Source organism: Cupressus sempervirens, chromosome 1, assembly GCF_028749045.1.
Source record: "Cupressus sempervirens isolate cs-2001-9-10 chromosome 1, ASM2874904v1, whole genome shotgun sequence".
Classification (NCBI taxonomy): Eukaryota; Viridiplantae; Streptophyta; class Pinopsida; order Cupressales; family Cupressaceae; genus Cupressus; species Cupressus sempervirens.
In genome coordinates, this window is record NC_143118.1 from 399,179,865 (window position 1) to 399,201,417 (window position 21,553).

Sequence of the window (21,553 nt, forward strand, 5' to 3'; positions counted from 1 at the left end):
CCATTTGTCTTAATTCTATGACACCTTTATTATTATTACTATTTATATTATTTATTCCTCTTTCATTTAAGGGGTCAATTGAAGAGCACGAGGTAACAATATGGTATCATTCAACCACCTAGCTAATATTTTTAAGTAGTTATAGCTAAAAATATTCACGAGGATTTATTTTGGGGCGGGATGTTTTATGAGTTATTTCAACTATATTATTTTTATAATTAATAAATTTGTAAGTAAAATCTAAAAAGGAAGTGTAAAATAGACGAAATGCAAAATGTAATGCCATTGGCAAATATTCTGTTAATTAGTGATTGCACAAGTTTAACCGCCCTTTCTATCCACAACTAAACTTACAAATCCTTAACAATAGGCGCTCCTTTGTTTCAGGAGAAAATTAATACTATGTTGTGGGCTAATTAATATCATTTCATGGGACAATGACAACTTTAAACAATTCAGCAATAACTAGCTAATTGAGAATGTTATATGTGTTTAGGCATTAATAAAAATTGTAAATGTGGGTCAGATTGCAATTGCCAAGACATTCTCTATATCTTTGTTACACTATAACCTTGTGTAGTTTGTGATCATTACACCATGATCTCATCTTGTGCCTTACTGTAGTACCTTGTCCATACACTCCTTATACCACAACCTTTTTCTCTATTCACTAATTGTGCCACAACCTCATCCATGCTCATGTTGCATCATAACCTTGGCCATTTGCTTGTTGCTCCACAACTTTGTTTGTGCCCTCATTTCACCACAACCTCATCTTTATAAAACCTTGTGGATTTACTTGTTGCTCCACAATCTTATACACACAATCATTTTTCCCTCATTGCTCCACAACCTTGTCTATGCTCTTGTTATGTCACATCCTTGCCCATATGCCATGAGCTTAACCATGTCCTTCTTACACCATGACCTTGTTAGTCCACATTCTTATGCCATAACCTTCATCACATCTTCCTTTTGTAAATATCTCCCTCCTACCCCTATCCTTCTTACACCTCAAACTTGATGCATGTCTTCATTGTATTGCAACACCTATGTCATGTCTATCATATAACAATGTTCTTGTATGTATTTTCCATATCACAATCTTGCGATGTTTTTGTCATACCACAATATCATGTCATGTACTTGTTATACCACAACCTTTGACAAATATCTATCACACCACAATTTTGTTGTTGTATTTGTTATGCCACAACCTTGCCACATGTTTGTCACAAAATTATGTTGTTGCATGTATTTTTTATACCAAAACTACTACAACCCCTTTTATTCTACAAACCTCTCCATATTTCTATTGAGTTTTGGGTCACCTTATTTAGGTCATGGTAGTGTAGAAAATTTAGATTTCTTGTGAAAGTTAGGAAATAATAAATTTATGTTTCTAATGTCAAGTTTAGGGAATCAAGAATTTTAATTTTCATGCAAAATTTCAAATAGTTTGCATTCTCAAAAATGATTAATGTTTTTTTTTTTATCATTGAATTTTTGCATGCTTATTTCAATGTTGTTGACACATTGTTACTTCTAAGTGGTTGATGAATTCTCTTTAACAAGTGAGCCAACCAATGCCTCCTAGCCAAATACGATTGTGCCATTGGACAATACCTTGGTAGCTAAAGCTTGAACTTAATAAATTGAATTTAAATAAATAATATTTATTAATCTATTTAAATTTTTTTAGTAAATGTTGTGTAATTTAAAATTGAATTTTTTTAATAATCTAATATCTTCAATAAGATTATATTCTAAATCTTCATTTTAAATAATTGTTTTTCTTTTCCTACTTACTTAAAAATAAGTACTACTGATCTTAATTTATTTAACTTTTGATTTTTAATATTCATTAAATATTGTAATTATAAAACAATCCTATCAACTATTCGTTGCATGTACTTAAATATGCAATTGCTAGTTTAACATCATTTGTACAAACTTAGCTCATTTAATTAATTGAAAATTAAGTTTTCCATTCACTAATAATTTTTTTAAGAAAAGGTCTCAATGAAAAATCAAATCTTTCATTTTTAAATTAATTAATAATAAGCACGTGGATAGATAATATGCTAGATTTTCATGTTAAGTATAATGTACATGTAGCTTCCTAATAATGATAATAAAAGGGACAAGGCTATCCTCCAAACAAAATGTACCTATGACTAAAATTAAAAAATTGAAAATATGGATTTAGAGTTGCCACTAAATTGTCAACCAAATAATCCCTAGGGGAAGAATGTCTAATCCTAATTAATCATAGTTAGAACCATGCTAAATGAATGATTATTGACACAATGGCTAAAAAGATTAAAATGCAAAAATAAGCATATATTGTAATTAGTCATACATAATCTTTTTATCAAAGAATGCATTTAAAATTGAATCTTTTCCACAATTCCCACTTAAATCATATAGTTGGTGTTATATGTTATGCATTCTTCTTTTGAGTATATCTGACAAAACACACAACACACAACTTTGGCATTAAAAAATATCATAATGTTAGTCATGTGGCTTGTAGATTGCAATAGAGGCTTGATGAAAGAGTATGGTAGATCATAAGATCGATGTTATAGACAACAAATGTTACCAACATCCAAGAATCAAAGGGTGTTAAGGTCTAACTTGTAACTTTCAATGCATCAAATTAACACCTCCATGAACTTTGTTTAAAAATTCCTTCCTTATTATGCATTTCTCTAAGCTATATGATACCTCTATTCATTGTTTTGATTAAGTAAAAATAAGTTTTAAAGGACCCCAAACCTTTAACAAACTATTAAAAATTTATGATAGTAGAACAACAAAAGTCTAAGATGAAACACAGAAAGTCAAACAACATAGAACACAAACTAACAGGTCTCATAGAGATTAGAAACAAAAAAAATAGGAGGCCAACCATAAACTGTTGGTTTTAGAATGATCTTGACATTTGAGTGTCAACACACTTAACCAACTCCACCATATATGTTGAGTACATTATGTATGCCAAGTGAGTGATAGTAGCTGCAAAATCAAAATCTTAATAGGTGCCAAGTGACTTCAGGTGTCGATCAAGTAATAGATGCTAAGCAATATAGAGCACAGTATGTGCCAAGTGATTTAGGAATATTCATGTGTCAAGAAAAACAAAGTGTAATAGGTGTCGAGCAAACCAAAAATGTAACATGTGCTGAGCAATATAGGAACATTCAAGTGTTGAGCATCAATAATATAATATGTGTCGAGTTACATAGAATCAACATAATAGTTTGTGCCTTCATAACTTAAGATGTAAACCATTTTTGGAGCTGACTTAGAGAGATTTCAAAGGAGAATAAAGATAAGGATGAATCATTTGCATTCCCTATGCAATTTGCATGCAACCAATGAGAAAAATGCAAGGTATGAGCAGGAATTTGAGATTCAATGTGGATTGTAGATCCATACCTAACCCTTAGTTTTCACAATCTTTAAAAAGGAAGTCAAAAAATCTATTAGGAATGTGGATGAGAACAGTGTATGGGGAGATTATAGCAAAATTTTAGTGAGGAGAAGGAATGACTTAGAGGAACAGAGCAATGATTTCATATCCACTTGATCATAACAACACAAGGAACAAGGAACACATACAGAGATCAGATCAAGCAAGGATTAGAATAGGAAGAGTAGATCTAGCACCTAAACCCAACAATTAAAGATTGCACTCTATCAGGTCAAATGTTCTAATACTTTCTCACCATTGTATTAGATGTTGAAATCCTATATTGATAGGTTAGCTTAATAGCTAGGTAGGAGAACCTTTGAAGAAGGTGATTGAAAATCCTATGTATTAGCTGGGTTAAACAACCTATGGTAAATCCTTTAATAGGGTGACACTTCATATAAAGTATTTTTAAATCCTCTAACCAAGTCACTATTGACACAGTGTAAAGCCTTTAATAGGGCAGACCATCAGAAGTGGTTGAACATATTGCTGCAATAATTTTTTGTGGGTGTGATCCCCACCCCAATTTTACTTTCTTATTCCTAGAGGGTTTCTGGGTTACCAAATCTCTTGTGCTATGTGTTAATGCATGCTTTCATTTCATGTTTTCTTGTATGTTTAGATGCATGTACATTACTTTTAGTTATGTGTTAATGAGGGTTCAAAAGGATAAAAACTAGGTACTTTTGATTCACCACCCCCCTCTCAGAAGTACTCTTCCCATTTGAATATTCCAACAATTGGTATTAGAGCTCATGTTCTCACCAAGAGAAGCCTAATAGCTTGGAGAAAAATATTAGAACATGGAAGTCTTCAAACTTGGGAAGATTATTGACAATCAAGTGATTGATGTGCATCTAGCTCTACACAAAATAGAGGAAGCTAGAGAGGAACTAAGAAAATCCTTGAAAAGAAGAAAGGAGATAGCCATAGCTGAAAATGACATACACTAAAAGGAGATTGACAACACATAAGTGTTTACCAATGGAGATTCCAAGGAATTTGATGTAGCAATAGTAGAATTGATGGAGAAAAAAAGAGCACAAGCTAAAGAAATTATATTACTTAATCTTGAACAAGAATCACAAGCCATAATGCTTTGTGAAGTGACTAAACAAAAGAAAAGAGCTATTGAAGACAAGGCCATGATAGAAGATGACAAGAGAAATCTCACCAATAGGCTGGAAGAGAAGACAATTGAGTTTGAAAAGATCTCAAACATGTAGATAGGCACCTCAAGCTAGATGATGGATGCTCATCATGAGCTAAACATGAAGGACATTGAGATCTCCACCTTGAAGATGTAGAATGAACAATTGAAGAATGAATTGAGGAGAGAAAAGGAGATAGTAGAAAGCTACAACAAACCCAATGAGGCTATCAAGTACTTTGAACAATTATTGAAATCACCAAGTGCTAGTAATGATACTTCAGGACTTGGTTACACTAGTACTAAACAAGGAGAATCATCTAAGGATGCAATAGAAAGTATCAACAAAGGTAAGAACACCAAACCCACTTATCATTTTTGTAATAAAAAGGGGCGCACTGCTAATGTTTGCAGGAGTAGAAAGACCAATCAGTAGGACACATCCAAAAATGAAGGTTATTGTCACAAGTGTAACATGCAAGGACATTCAACACAAGACTACAGAACCAAGTCCATGAGGACACCAATATTTGAAGGTCACTACTACAATTACAAAAAGTATGAACATAGAGCTTTTAAGTGCAGATCAAAGCCTATGTGGGCACCTAATCAGCCTGCAAGGAGAAACAACAATGTACACCACTACAATTGGGATTACAATACTAGGAAACGTTGTCACTACTATTAGGAATATGGTCATGTTCCTTAGAACTGCATAAGAATATACTTCAAAGGAAATTATAGCAGGTGGTTAAGACAAATCACATGTTTTAGTTGCTTGAATATAGAACATGTCAGTAGGAATTGCCCAACAAAGGCCAAGGCACCCAAGCCAGAAGTCAACAAGGGTAAAGAAAGAGTTAATGTGGAACACATCAGGGCAAAAATGAAAAAGACATGGCAAAGAAGAGATGGATCAAGTTCATCCAATGGAGAGATCACTTTACCCAAGAGGTCAAGTGATCACACATCATCTAATTAAGCACAAGACAAGTACATGGGGCTGATATATATAAAGATGTATCATACATTAGCCCAAAAGAATAAAGAAGTGCTACCAAGAAGAAATCTGCATGAGAAAAGATGTCAAGTCAAAAATTAAAATTTTGTAAAAGATGTCGAGCTCCAATGGATGTCAACTTTCCAATAGCTACCGAGCTGATAGTTGAAGCTGAGTGAAGTAGAAGTCTAGAGGAGGCCAAGTAAAAGAATTAAAAAGGGATCTAAGTTATACTGAAACCTTTAAGTGCCAAGTGTATAGCTGTAAGCACTATGCAATAAATGCTAGGTTTTGAACCTAATAAAGTTGAAAATCACTCATTTTCAAGCCATTCAAACATAAAGTGAAAATGAGAGGAGCAAAGAGGTGACCAAACAATGATTTTGTAGTGATTTGTACCAATCTCAACAGTAATCCAACCCGAACTCTTTGATTTAAAGGTATTTCATCAAGTGTCGAGCTACGTAGTATTTGAAAGTTTATTTAAATATTAAACCCTAGTTCAGTCAAGATGGCATCTGGGTCTAAAACTAAAAAGGGAAAGGATGATCATGAGATTCAAATTGTTAGCAATGAAGTTAAATAGCCTGAATTTAGGCCAATACCCAAAGTTGTCTATAAAAATGACCTAGTTGGTGGTTTGTTAGTTATTTCGAACAAAGTAGTAATGGTCCAAGATGTCAAGAAATGTTATAACTATAAGATTGGAGCCATAGGTGACCTAGAAATTTTCAATGCCTTTGATAAGCTGTGTGACAAAGGTATATTGAAGGATGAGTTTCAAATTGTTGAAAAGAAGGGTTTAACTAAAGCCCTAGTTTTCCCCATTGTATTTAAGATTGAATGGATTCATATAGTATTGAGCCAAATTCATGATGGATCATTTTAGTTAGAAACAAGATCAGTGAAGATTACAAAGAAAATTGTTCATAGGGTTATTAGATTCCCAACCCTAGATTGGCCCAAGACCCCAAGAAGTGACAAAAAGGAGGCCATAGAGAAAACTACTAGTGCTAAATGGAACAATAGGGGAATGACCATTGATACCATCACTGATCCCCTACTTGATTTCACTATCAGAATCATATCTCATAAATTATATCAATCAAGAAGATTGAATAGTGTGCCATGCATAGTAGTAGATGTTGCATACAAACTTGTAAAGAAGGACCACACTTATGATCTAGTAGAGCTCATGCTACAAAAAATTAATGAAAATTTGGGAGCCATAAGGAAATTAAAAGGAGCTCAATGCAAATTTGGATTAGTGTTGGTCTGCATATTTTTCTATGTCATGAAGGAATTTCCATTAGTTGTAAAGGTAAGATGGGATCCAAACAAGACAATTGACACACAAGTTAATGAGTTTATTGAACAAATAGGAGACAATTTTGATACTCAGATGACAAGTTACTTTGAGGATTTCAAAAAGTCCATGAAAAAAAGGATGAGGATACCGGTATCATTGGTTGAGCAACATGTAAATAACATTTGTTTCTTGGTTGACATAGATTACACCCACATCCAAGCCATGATACCTAGAGTAAGATGGCTTAGGCCACTTGGATATTAGCTTGATGTAGACCAAGTTTTAGCTGCAATCACTACTTTACTTGCAAAATAAATTGATAAGGATGCTCCTCATTTTGGAACTTATGATATTGTCAAATCTAGGGTGGTAACAAATTTGAAGACAACCTCTGTAGTCAAAAAGAAAGATAAAATGGTAAGAAAAATAAAGAGGACATTTGGGGCAGATATTGAAGGTGAAGCAGGAGAGGAGGTAGAAGAAGTAGAAGGTGACAGTGAGGAAGAAGGTGAGCAAGGGAAAGAGCCAGAAGAATTGACACAGGGCCTTGGAGAGGACAATGAAGAAGGTGCTGAGGAAGAAGAAGATGAGGAAGCACCCACTAAAGCCAAAGCTGCCAAAAGGAAAGCCAAAACTTAGTCTACATCCTAGCCCAAGGCAAAGAAGGGGAAAAAACCCATTGAGGACAAAACAAAGAAGCCTACTACAAGGGCTACCACCAGGGCTACAACTCAAAAGGAAAAATATGAAGCCAAAGAGAAGAAGAAATCCACAATGGAGACTGGTGAAGAACCAAGGAAGAAAAGGAAATATGTTTCCCAGCTAGACACAGATGAAGAAAGAATAGAGTCAGATGACAACAACTAGTTTGGAGTGGTAAGTCATCCCTCCAAGTCTGTTGTTGATAAGTTATGTGTAAATATTAGAAAAGAAAACTTGAATGATTGAAATACTATAAACTTCAATAAGCTCAATAAAGAAGAGAAAAATAAAATAGAGGAACTAGTGTATGCAATGATGGCTAAATACAAACACACACCTCTAGTGTTAGATAGTACAATGCCCAAGGAGCTATACAAGATAGTTGCAGCTAAGTGGCATTTTTGTTTACAAATGGAAAAGGAGATAAGAGAATCAACCCTAGCTACAATACTACCAGACCTAACTAAGGGTCAAATAGCTAAGGAAAATAAAATGCATAATAGAAAATTTTCTCCTAAAAATAGAGCATTTTGCATTCTCCAAAATAAGATAGAGGATGTTGTAAATAAATCCACAAAATTGTGGAAGTCGATATACAAGTCAATTGATGATGTATTTGAGGAGGAATACAAGGTAGAGGCTAGCTCAAAGAGAAAAGAAGAAAAAGAGACAATAGAGAAAGTGAAGGGGAAGAAAAGTGAAGAAGAAAAGAAAGGTGAGGAAGGAAGAGTAGAAGAGGAAGTAAATAAGGAGGAGCAAAAAGAGAATACAACTAAAGGAGAGGAAAAGTCATTAGATGAATAGGAAGAACAAAGTGTGCAGGACACACAAATGCCACCTCCTAGCCCTCCTCATGCCACCATCACACCTATAGAGATAATAAAAATAAAGGATGTTATTGACACTTCATGTCAAAACATCAATCCTTTAACTATAGAGGATCTTGAAAAGATCCTTCACCAATCTACTCTACATGCACAGTTGTGTACAAGCCTTGTATTGGTGAGTGTAGATGAACTACAAAGAGTAGTAGCAACACCTCAAAGAGAAAAGGTGAAGCTAAAAGAACAATCTTTTACATACATTACTACTAAATTCCTACTACTTCCACCACCATCTCTACCAAAAGCAATAAGTGATGCACTTTAGATGTCGAGTGCAGCAATAGGGGAATATAGGAAAACAAGAATAGTCAATAGGTTCACCCCTAGAAATTGTTAGTGATAAAGGTAGTCAAGAAGAAAAGAAGGAAGAGACAAGAGATGAGGAGCAAGCTACAATACATATGCTAGTTGAATTACCAAAAACTAGTACTCCCACTTAGACTCTTTAGAAGCTGAGCATTGATATGATATCAATGCAAGTTCAAACACTAGGCTTGAGCTGGAAAGATAGCCAAGATACTTCACTATGGAGATCCTGAACTTGATGAAGAGACCATCATTCCCTCCTATGAATCGAACACCCTCACCATAGAAAAGATAAATGAAATACAAGGTGCACTGGATAGGAGAAAGAGACAAGAAGTATTAAGAAGAGAATACAAGTATAGGCAAGCATTGAAAGATATAAAGGACATCTTCATGGATGCTTTCAGCTTGTAGTCACCAGATGAAACAAGGCCTATAGTAGAATAACTATCAGATATAGTTGACCAGGTGACTAATGAAGACCATAATACAAATGTGAAATTAATGGAATGGTCAGAAAGAAAATTTTAGGGTAAAGTAAATGAGAAAATATCAAATGATATAGCATTAGCACAAGTTGAATTGGCTAAGAAACTAGAAAGGGTGAAAATTGTACTTGGGAACACTTTCTCATTATACACCAAATTATGTGATTTTTCCAACTTCACACAAGAGACTGGCCAAAGAATAATGAGCTTGGAAGGAAATCTCAAGATTTCTAGCATGCAACTTCCAACAAATCAAGCTCAAAGTGAGAAACATTTTGCATAGATGCTTCACACACAAAGGGAATTAGCTATATTAACAATAGAGTAGGCAAACACAAAGGCAAAATTGATGCAAATCCAGTCCTCCATAACCCTACACTTAGAGGTCCTCCATAAGGAGAAAGCATACACAGAAACAGTCCTAAAGAAAGAACCAAATCTTTCTACCCTAGATGGACTTGTACACCTTACTATAGAGACTACCATCTAGCACAAGTCATTGGACATTGCGTTGGAGAATTGGGATGCAGCTCTGAAAATAATAATGGAGGTAAATAGTACATTTTTGGTTAACTATGGTATTACTCCTTAGAATCCTTTGACATTAGTGTCAAAAAGGGGGAGATATATACATTAGGGGGAGATATATGAAGATATATGGAGAATACCAAATTTTGATAGTTTTGATTACATTCTTTCATTTTGAAGAATAAAGTGGAAAGTCTGTAGATAGCCAAAAAGGGGGAGACAAGTAATAAGAAAAAAGTGAGGGAAAGATGAATTTTTTTGAAACAAGATCAGATACAGTATATAGGCATAGGGAATAGGAAAAAGACAAAGGATAGAGACAATCAGGCACATTAGCACAGAATTTCAGTAAAGAAGAATGGACTAGGCATAATCAACTAAGGGGGAGTCATAAGTTCATTAATGCATAGTTAAGTGTTTTTGAAACTCATGTCTAATGGGGAGATTGTTGGTTTTAGAATGATCTTGACATTCGAGTGTCAACACACTTAACCAACTCCACCATATATGTCGAGTACACTATGTATGTCGAGTGAGTGATAGTAGCCACCAAGTCAAAATCTTAATAGGTGCCAAGTGACTTCAGGTGCTGAGAAAGATAGAGCATATTATGTGCTAAGTGATTCAAGAATATTCACGTGTCAAGAAATAGAGTGTAATAAGTGCTAAGAAAACCATAAATGTAACATGTGTCGAGTAATACAGGAACATTCAAGTGTCGAGCATCAACAATATAATATGTGTCGAGTAACATAGAATCAACATAATAGTTTGTGCCTTCATAAACTAAGATGCAAACCATTTTTGGAGCTGACTTAGAGAGATTTTGAAGGAGAAAAATGATAAGGAAAAATCATTTACATTCCCTATGCGATCTGCATATAGCCAATTAGAAAAATGGAGAAGGCATGCAACCAATGAGAAAAATGCAAGGTAAGAGCGAGAATTTGAGATTCAATGTGGATCATAGATCCATACTTAACCCTTATTTTTCACAACCTTTAAAAAGGAAGTAAAAAACTCCATTAGGAATGTGGATGAGAATAGTGTATGGAGAGATTATAGAAAAATTTCAATGAGGAGAAGGAATGACTTAGAGGAATAGAGCAGCAATTTAATATCTAGTTGATCAAAATAGAACAAGGGACAAGGAACACATACAGAGAACAAATCAAGCAAGGATCATAATAGGAAGAGCAGATCTAGTACTTGAACCTAGCAATTGAAGATTGCACTCTATCAGGTCAAATGTTCTAATACTTTCTCACCATTGTATTAGATCTTGAAATCCTATATTGATAGGTTAGCTTAATAGCTAGGTAGGAGAACCTTTGAAGAAGATGACTGAAAATCCTATGTATTAGGTGGGTTTAACAACCTATTGTAAATCCTTTAACAGGGTGACACTTCATGTAAAGTGTTTGTAAATCCTCTAACTAGGTCACTATTGACACAGTGTAAAGCTTTTAACAGGGGAGACCTTTAATCGGGTAGACCATCAGAAGTGGTTAAACATATTAGTACAGTAATTTTTTGTGAGTCTCACCCCAATTTTACCTTCTTATTCATAGAGGGTTTTTGGGTTACCAAATCTCTTGTGTCATGTTTTGATGCATGCTTTCATTTCATGTTTACTTATATGTTTACATGCATGTACATTACTTTCAATTATGTGTTAATGAGGGTTCAAAAGGATAAAAACTAAGTACTTTTGATTCACACCCTCCCCTCTTAGAAGTAGTCTTCCCATTTGAATATTCTAGTATAAATAAAGCTAGAAAAAAAAGAAAAAGGACAATAAAAAGCCAACACCCAAATAGCTATGTAGTCTACAGAAAGTCAGCAGCTTAATTCATCAGAATGTGCATGTTCTTTACAGTAGCCTTCATTTTGCCCATCCTATTCACATCCGCAACCTTCTTGGAATGTGCCCTTGTGTGTTTACTTAGTCCCTATTTCTCAGTCATAGTAGGTGAATCATGCCATTTATCCTGCTCAACCTTTTTCAAAAGACTACTGACATTATCCACCACTATCTTTAAAATATTACTATTTTGATCCACCATCTTCTTAATCATTTTTTCAATATTACCCATTCTGGCCTCCAAACTCTCTAGCCTCTTCTAAAAATTAGTATTAGCCTTCTCCAAGACCCTTTTTTATCTTCAAGCATTGGGACCTTTTTCATTAGATTTTTCACCTCTTTAGCATTACTAATTACTTCTAAAAGTTGGTCAATATGTTGACCCAATGTGTGTTCCCCTCCGGTTGTCTTACTAATCTACTCAAAATCCTTAAAAATAATCTACATTTGATGTTTTAGGTTCACAAATTCCTTTAGAATTGACCTAGGATTACCTATTAGCCCTTTTGTAACACCCATCTCCCCCTTAATCATATTATTATTAGGGAATAGATCCTTCTCAACATAATTCTCCTTTTCTTCAGCCAAATTCTTTGAGGACTTCAAAACACCCTTCACTTGAACCATTGTCATTTTCCTTTTCCTTTCCATTTTGTGTATGAGAATTTCCTCATCTAAGGGAACCGAAACCCTATCCTCATTCTAGCCCCTATTCCCTAAATCCTTTCCTCCACTTCCTTTCTTCTAAGAGCCCCTCCTCCATCCCTCATCAAAATCACTATCTCAGTCAGAATCACTCCCCTTAGCTTTCTTCTTCTTCTTCTTTTGAGAATTGCATCCAATACCCCCTTTAAAACTCATACTAACCCCCTCCACTTCATCCTTAGTATCCAAATCATAGCCTTTCTCCAAAACACTACCCTCCATATCATTCTCAACTGCCTTCAAACTATGCCTAGGTTTGTCTGCGCTCTTTGATTTCAATAAATTCATTATGAGTACCATTAAACCCTCATGACACACATGGTCACCATCCGAGACTTTTTGAATTTCCCATATGAAATTATCCAGTGATTGTTTAAGATAGAAGGGAAAATTGAGCCTGCTACTATGTTAAAAATGATTAGCTAACATAAACTGATGATCATAAAGCTTCGTGAAACAACCATCCAATGTAAGTTATTCCATGATCACAAACAACACGAATCTCCAAGGCCATGAAATAGAGGCAACATTATAGTAAGAGTTACCAATTTTCGCTAGTCGATTATGTTCTTTGGCAGAGTTCATGAATTCATCAATCGCCCTATCCAAGAGCTTCTTGTCACGATATAAATTGATGCCCTTTATATCTAGCCCCATGGATTCCATAATTATCTCTTTTGATACCTCCATTCTTTAATTTCCAACAAGAATAGACCCATCCTTCCAAGTCTTGATAAATTGCTAAGTGATAGCAAGGTTATTCCCTCTAAGATTTTCCATAAACCCAATGAAATTCTCACACTTTAGAATTTACCGCACCTTCTTTTTCTACTTCCACTCCTTATAGCTGGCTGGTTCAACTCTCTTCCATTTCCCTCCCATATTCTTCTCACCAATGTCACTACAATGATCTCTCAGAAAGACCCTATGCAGAAGAAAACTCAAGTCAATATCATAGTCGATAGGTACAATGGCAATTGAAACCCGCAATTTGTATGGCATAAAGCACTCCATTCTAGAAATCATAACCCACCACTCTATTCTAGAAATCATAACCTGCCACTTTCCATATGTGTTGAAAGCATAAATGCTAATTACTGACATGATCATCATTATTAAAACATATTTACCTACTGCCCATTTTATCATAATCAATAAATAGGCGACCGTCAATAGGTAAAAGATCATTATTATTCCATATGATCTTTTTTTCACTCAAACAAGGGTGATCCCACAATAATGGGTTCTACTTTTTGACCAATTTTGACACTAAAATCAATATTTTTGAAACAAACCTCATGTTTGAGAGACTATATCTCTAAAACTATAAATAATTTCAAGATGACATAAACTAGTAATTTTATGCTTTGTTCCTACTTCATAACCATATTTTTTAATCTAAAAAAAAATTTATTTATGTCAATTTTTTCTTCTCCTCCGAAAAGTGGTACATAATAAAATTCAATATTTTTAAAGAGTGACAATCCGCTTGACACACAACTTTTTTTATAGAAAAGATAATGAGGTAATTCTTTTGGCATTGGATTTGTAGTATCAATATCCAAAGGATGCATTTGGTTTAATTCAAGGTTGAATATTGTATAGTTTATGAAGTTTTGAAGTGACACCAATTGTAATTTAGACATATGTTCATTTTGACATGGATAACTTGAAGTTAATTTATCATAAATCTTTTTTTCTTTTTTTGAATAGAAAGCTATCCCAATAAGCTATTTTCTAGATATTTTTCAAAAAAATAATAGACCTAATTTACTAATTTTCCCAAAGTGTTGAAGTTAGTTGATGTTCAATTGGTAATGAACCTATGATGAGTTAAACTCATATTTGAAAGTCTTAATGAATAAAATATGTATTACAATTATAGTCATTGGAAAGCTTGCTTCGAGTAGTATATTTTGACATTTTTAATTTTATAGTAGGAGATCATTCATTTGAAATTATGGGTGTCAAGAGAGCCAAAAATAATAATAAAAAAGAGTCAATTTTTTAAAATTTTCTATGTTCACTTGAACATAGTGTTCCTGTGAACATATAAAGAATGTTTGCATGAACACATGTTCACATGAACATGTGATTGAAAAATTTTTGGTCACCAAAAATTCAACACGAAATGTTCATGCGAACATGTCTAATTTATGGCATTCACGTGAACATGTAAAAAACAAAAATGTTGACATCGGCTTCAGACAGGTCAGTTTAAAAATAGTGAAGCCGTACTATGAATCCATACAATGAAATTTTAATATAGTTATTATGCAAAATTAATCTTGAGTCAAGGGGTAAATTATTTTTTTAATGATTTTATAATGAGAAACAAGAAAGGAAGGAAAAACAAATATGCAAGGAAGAGATCTGATGAAGTAGAACAAAGAAATCTTCAAAAGACTGTTGCACATTATCATCAAATTAAACAAGGTATGTAATTATATATATAACTTATTTTTTATGGTTTTGAATTTAATTATGTTTCAATCTTATTTTTTATCTAATTTGATTTATTTATAAATTTTTTGTAGACAATCAACAAGGTGAAGGAAATGTTGAAGAAGGCTCAACAAAAGTAGAAGAAGTGCATATGGGAGAGAGGTCAGGAACACTCCCTGCGAAATCTCAAACAATGAATGTTGAAGAAGGTTCAAGATTGCTCCCTACAAAGGTTTAAATAATCGAAGTCAGAGAAGGTTCAAAATCTTTCATACAGAATCTCAAACAATGAATATTAGAGAAGGCTCAAGATCGCTCCCTATAGAAATTCAAGTAACATAAGTTAAAGAAGGGAGGGATTAGGTGCAAGAACTGGTATGGATGAACTCCTAAATATTACCCAATCTTTAAAAAATGTTTTTTCTCAAAAAAAATTAGATCATTTACTTAAAATGGATGTGGATAAATTGAGAGGAGTTGCAGCTACTATTCAACCATTAAGTTTATCTAAGAAAAGGTCAATGAATAAGAAGATAAGAGAAATTATGACTCAATTTGATAGCACTGAAACACTTAAACAAGCTAAGTTACTTTCACTTTCACTTACACAAAACAAGTTGCAAGATGCATTGAAATTGTTAGGTGTAGACACAACATCAAAGAAGAGAAGATTTTCTAGCATGCAAATTGATCTGATTAAAAATGTTAAACAAGGTTTGAGAAACAAAGGAAAATACTATCAAACTAAAGATAAGTCCACGACAAGAAAAGTGATGTTGATGTTTGTTGTAAATAATAATATGACCCAAAATAGACAAATATCTTCAATTTCATTTGAAATGGGTTTTAGAAGGAAAACAATGAGAAAATATGTTAAGAGAAGATTAATTGTCGATGACAGTACTATGGAGGGAAATTGGGCAATCATGTGTAGAGCACCTCATTTTGATAGGATTGAAGAGTCATTAAAAAATTTAGTCATATCATTTTGGATTGATAACACTCATCCTTCATCAAATGGTAGAGATGTTATCAGGTATAGGATTGCATCTGGTCAATTTGAACATCATACAAAACATTGGTTGGACACAACACAACATGAGTTATACGTGTCATTTTGTAGTAAACATCCTAATGTAAAACTTTGGCAAATGTTGTTTGAATAATTGAAACCATACTTTGTGAGGTCAAATAAAGTGTTTGAAACATGTTGTTATCGTCATCATATTGAGTTTGATCTCCACTATTAGGTATTTTGAAAGTTTGTAGAAGACACATATTCTTTTCATGTTGCTCCTAGTAGGAGAAGTGAGTTTATATCATCCATTCCATGTGACAAAATAAATGATCTAGATGATCAAATAAATTGCATCAAAGGATTATGTGAAACATGTGGTGAATTGGTTCTATTTCCATTGAAAATTGAAAATATTGATGTAGCAAAAAAGTTGAATTGCAAAAGTTACAAGTATGTCAAGAATGAAACAAAGTTGGGGAAAGAGACAAAAATGTTGGAATATGTTGAAGAGGAGTTACCTGTTCTAACATTTATGGATAGATTTAAGAATTTGATTCAACCTTATATTCATCATGCATTTTTTGCAAAGTGGCAAGAAATATAGTTTCAAACTTTGAGAGATAATTTTCCATTTGGAACATTTGTATCAGTTGTTGATTTTGCAAAGAACTATTCCTTTGTTCATCAAAAAGAAATTCAATTAGATTATTTCTTTTCTATGCATGTTACTATTATGGTACATGTTTGTTATAGACATGCACAATTATATTTGGATGGTGTTCAGAGTACAATTCAAGCACAAGTAATTAAAAAGGAATATCATTTTTATATAAGTGATCATAAAGAACATGACATTCACTATGTAGAACATTGCTTCAATATGTTCTTTTCTTATTTGAAAGAAAGAAACATAAATGTTGATAAACATTATGCTTGGTCTAATGGATGTGTCACATAGTTTAAATCATCTAGACCATTTTATGCATTATGTAGATATCATCACAATGAGAATATAAAACACATATGGAATTTCTTTGAGAGTGGCCATGGAAAGGTAAACATGATGGTGTTGGAGCTTGCATTAAATGTGCTCTACAAAAGTATCAAATGAATTATCAGGAAGTTTGTGTAAATGATGGACATGATGTTGTTGAATGGTGTAAGACACATTTCACATTAGATGAGGTCAAAAAATTATCAACAATGAGTCGACAAGTACCATATAGAGTCTTTTGGGAGATAACAGGTATGGATGCATACATTTGTTTAAATTTTATGCAATTAAGTTATAAAAATTTATTGTTAAGTTTTATTTTTCAATTCATTGAAGTTTAAATTTAATTTGTGGATATTTTCAATTTAATGAACTTTCAAGTGTTAATAGAAAAAAAATGCATGGTTGCAAGAGGATAGAAAAGACATGTTCCTTACATTCAGTCATGAGTATAGAGAATTGCAATTGGACATTGAAGACAAGAGAATACTCATGTTTTTGTGATAGTTGCATTGATGAAGATTATCAAGAATGCATCAATTAAACACGTGGATATATAGGTGCATGGATTTCCGTACCACTTGATGTTATTGATACATTTGATAAAGATGATGAAAATTTTGATGGTATTCCATTGATTTATGATGATTATAATCATATCTCTAGATTGATAAAAGTGGGTAAGTATCATAAAAATTAATCTCAACTTTTTATTTAATTATCAATTTGAATTGTCTTATATATACTGTACACATATACATGTATACTTGTTATGCAGGACATGTCTTTGTAGTGATTCTTGAGCCTTGAAATCATGAAGGTGTTAGTTATTATTTATTGCGATGTACTACAGAGAGGACATAGTTATATGACCCTAAAGAAAGTGATGGAATGTTGTTCCCCATAGGTAAATTATAAATATACATGTGTTCGTGCATATATATATAGGTAACTTTATATCTATCAAATTTTAAAATACCTAAATTTATGGTGTAGGTTCTGCTATGATAGAGGGAACATATTTGGAGCAAGACAAAATAGTCCAACATGGAATACACTTTGTTGATTATAAACCTAACAACAAGGTTTTACAATACAACCACTAGGTCATTGCTATTAGGTTTTGTCTACATCCAGTCAAACTTAATTGTGTACATCGCAAGTGGAGACTAGACAGTGAAGATCAAGAGAAGATATTACATGTTATAAGTGTACATCATGGTTGAGCTGACCTTTGAGATTTATTTTATAATAATTTGAATATCAACTTCTTTTCAAACTATTGAATTTCATCTTGAATTAAATGTGTTTTTAATTATACGATCATACTCTTAGTTATCATTAGTTTATTAAAAAATTATATAAATTAATAATATTAATTGTACCATAGATGAATTTAATAATAACAACTTGATATAAATAGGCAATAAAAGTTAGTTCGAACTTATACAATCATTAGATAGATATGTATCAATGATCATTTAATATGTTAGAATTCTTAAATATCAACTTCTTTTCAAACTATTGAATTTCATCTTGAATTAAATGTGTTTTTAATTATACGATCATACTCTTAATTATCATTAGTTTATTAAAAAACTATATAAATTAATTATATTAATTGTACAATGGATGAATTTAATAATTTAACAACTTGATATAAATAGGTGATACAAGTTAGTTGGAACTTACACAATGAGTAGATAGATATGTATATCAAAGATAATTTTATATATTTTTTAAATTATTTTATCAACTTCTTTTCAAACTATTGAATTTCATAAGTGAATTAAATGTGTTTTTAAAATTGTAAGATTATAAGTTCATAGTTATCATTAGTATTAGAAAACTATATATTAATGTTAGTTTACTATCTACGGTCATACTCTTAGTTTAAACTAGTTTAAATTAATATGTTTTTAAATATTATATTTTGTAAAAATTTTCTAAAATAATGTATTGGCTTACCTGATTAACATATTTTTATCTACATAAAACTAATATTTATCTTTAGTAGGTTACTAATTGATAATTTAATTGATTTAACAAATTTGTATCTTTATTCCTACTAATTGATTTACCAAATTTATGTATCTTTAGTCCTACTAATTGTTTATTTCATATAATGATTATAAATAAATATAATGTTTTAAATTTATAATCTAAATCATTTGGGTTAATTTAGTAGTTTTAAGCACCTATATTAATTCAATTCAATCACCCTATGAATTATTATTATTTTTCAAAATTTTAAATTAGGTTCATAGATCAATTTGGAACTTCTTTGAATATTTAACTATTGAAGTAAGTATTTAGAAAATTTAATTTGATTATTTTATATAATGATCACAATAAAATCTAAAGTTTAAAAGCTATAATCTAATTCATGAAAAATGTTCTACTATAATAAAAAAAAAAACACATGTACATACATGCACACATCTCAAGAACATGTTCTAGCTATAATACAAAAAAAAAATACACATACACATGTACACATCTCAAGAATAAAAATCTAAATCTAATATATCTCTAAAACTGAAATGCATACATATGCAAACTATAAATCTCGAATAAATACATGTATGTAGAAAAATATAGAAAGTCATATATACATGCGACCATCTAACTACTAAAGTACTAAATACTCAAATAAATAGTGAAACATATGTATACATGCCATCAAGGTACTAAAATACACATATGTTTATGTAAGTATGCAATATACAAATGCATCAAAAAATATATAAATCTACTACTACTAGAGGCACCCCTCAAGATGCATATGAACAGAATGACCCTATGATCGAGTCTCCTATACATCTTGTGGCCGAGACACATCAATTGAGCCCTACACACACACACACACAGACACACACACATTAGAGTTCTATGTAAACATATATACATGTGTGTACATTCAAATTAAATATGAGTGTATATATATCTAGTTTGAAACATAAATAACTTTAAACAAACTATTTAAAATGTGTACCTAAGCATTACTGGGTGCCTCAATAGAATCATCTATCTCACGTACATGCCCTAAACCAACACTAGCTGTAATCATGTTCTCAGCGACCTATGCCTGCATGATTTATTATAGTTAGATTAAATTAAATATTTATCTAAACTAAATTTATAAATAAATTCATAATTTTTAATTTCATATATTTAAATATAAAAATAAATTTTATACACACACACACACACACTTGGGTCTTCGGAGGTGGAGGATGATCAATAGAACCACCCTCAACACCATGTCCAACTACTAGTAATGATGAGTGAAGTGGACTGTGTAACTGGCTGGGTAATGGTGTAGAATCAGTGCTATCAAGTCAGAGTAACATGTCCATGTACGATGCAATACCCATGCTCAAACTAGTATCAATATCAGATAGCCCTCATAACTACTCACCAAAATCATCAAGACCCTCAGCTATGATCCTAACATCTCCAACTCGTATGCCCAAGTCATCTGTAGAGTGCCATGAGCCTTGTACCAAATGTTGTGAGCTATACACAGGTGTATCATCTGTCACTAGTGTAGTGGCCTATGTCTATGGAACTACAGGGCTCTGCTGGTGTCTAATGGCATCCATCACTAAGTGAACTGGCATCCCCTATGTATCAAAAATATAACTGATACTCTGCAACAAATACTCCAAAAAACATAGTGCTAAATCCATATGCATGTGTTGCCCTGAAAGAGAATGAACATCACCTGGTAGTGGTAGTCCAACAACTCTATAAGCCTCATTAGAGGAGGTGCTAGAAGTGCTACTATATGCCTTTGAAGATGGTTGGGTGATCCCATAATAATGGGTTCCACTTTTTGACCAATTTTGACACTAAAATCAATATTTTTGAAACAAACCTCATGTTTGAGTGACTATATCTTTAAAACTATGAATAATTTCAAGATGTCATAAATTAGTGATTTTTAATACTCTATTCCTACTTTGTAACCATATTTTTTTATTTAATTTTTTTTTATTTATGCCAATTTTTTCTTCTCCTCCGAAAAGTGGTACATGTTAAAATTCAATATTTTTAAAAAGTGATAGTCCGTTTGACACACATAATTTTTTTTATAGAAAAGATAATGAGGTAATTCTTTTAGCATTGGATTTATAACATCAATATCTAGAGAATGCATTTGGTTTTATTCAATTTGGTTAAATATTGTATAGTTTATGAAGTTTTGAAGTGACACCAATCGTAATTCAGATATACATTTGTTTTGACATAGATAACTTGAACTCAATTTATCATAAATCTTTTTTTTTTTTTTTGAAGAGAAATATATCTCAATAACCTATTTCTTAGAAAATTTTCAAAAAAAATTTGACCTAATTTACTAATTTTCTCGAAGTGTCGAAGTTAGTTGATGTACAATCGGTAATGAACCTATAATGAGTTAATCTTATATTTGAAAGTCTTAATTAATATAATATGTACTACAATTATAGTCATTGGAAAGCTTTCTCTGAGTAGCACAAATTGACATTTTTTATTTTATAGTAGGAGTTCAATCATTTTCAATTTTGGGTGTCAAAAGAGCTAATTTTAAAAAAATTGTAATTTGACATGTTTGCAATGAACATAGTGTTCACAGAGAACATACACACCTAAGTTTTTTGACAGCCCAAAATTCAATTTATCATGTTTTCCCA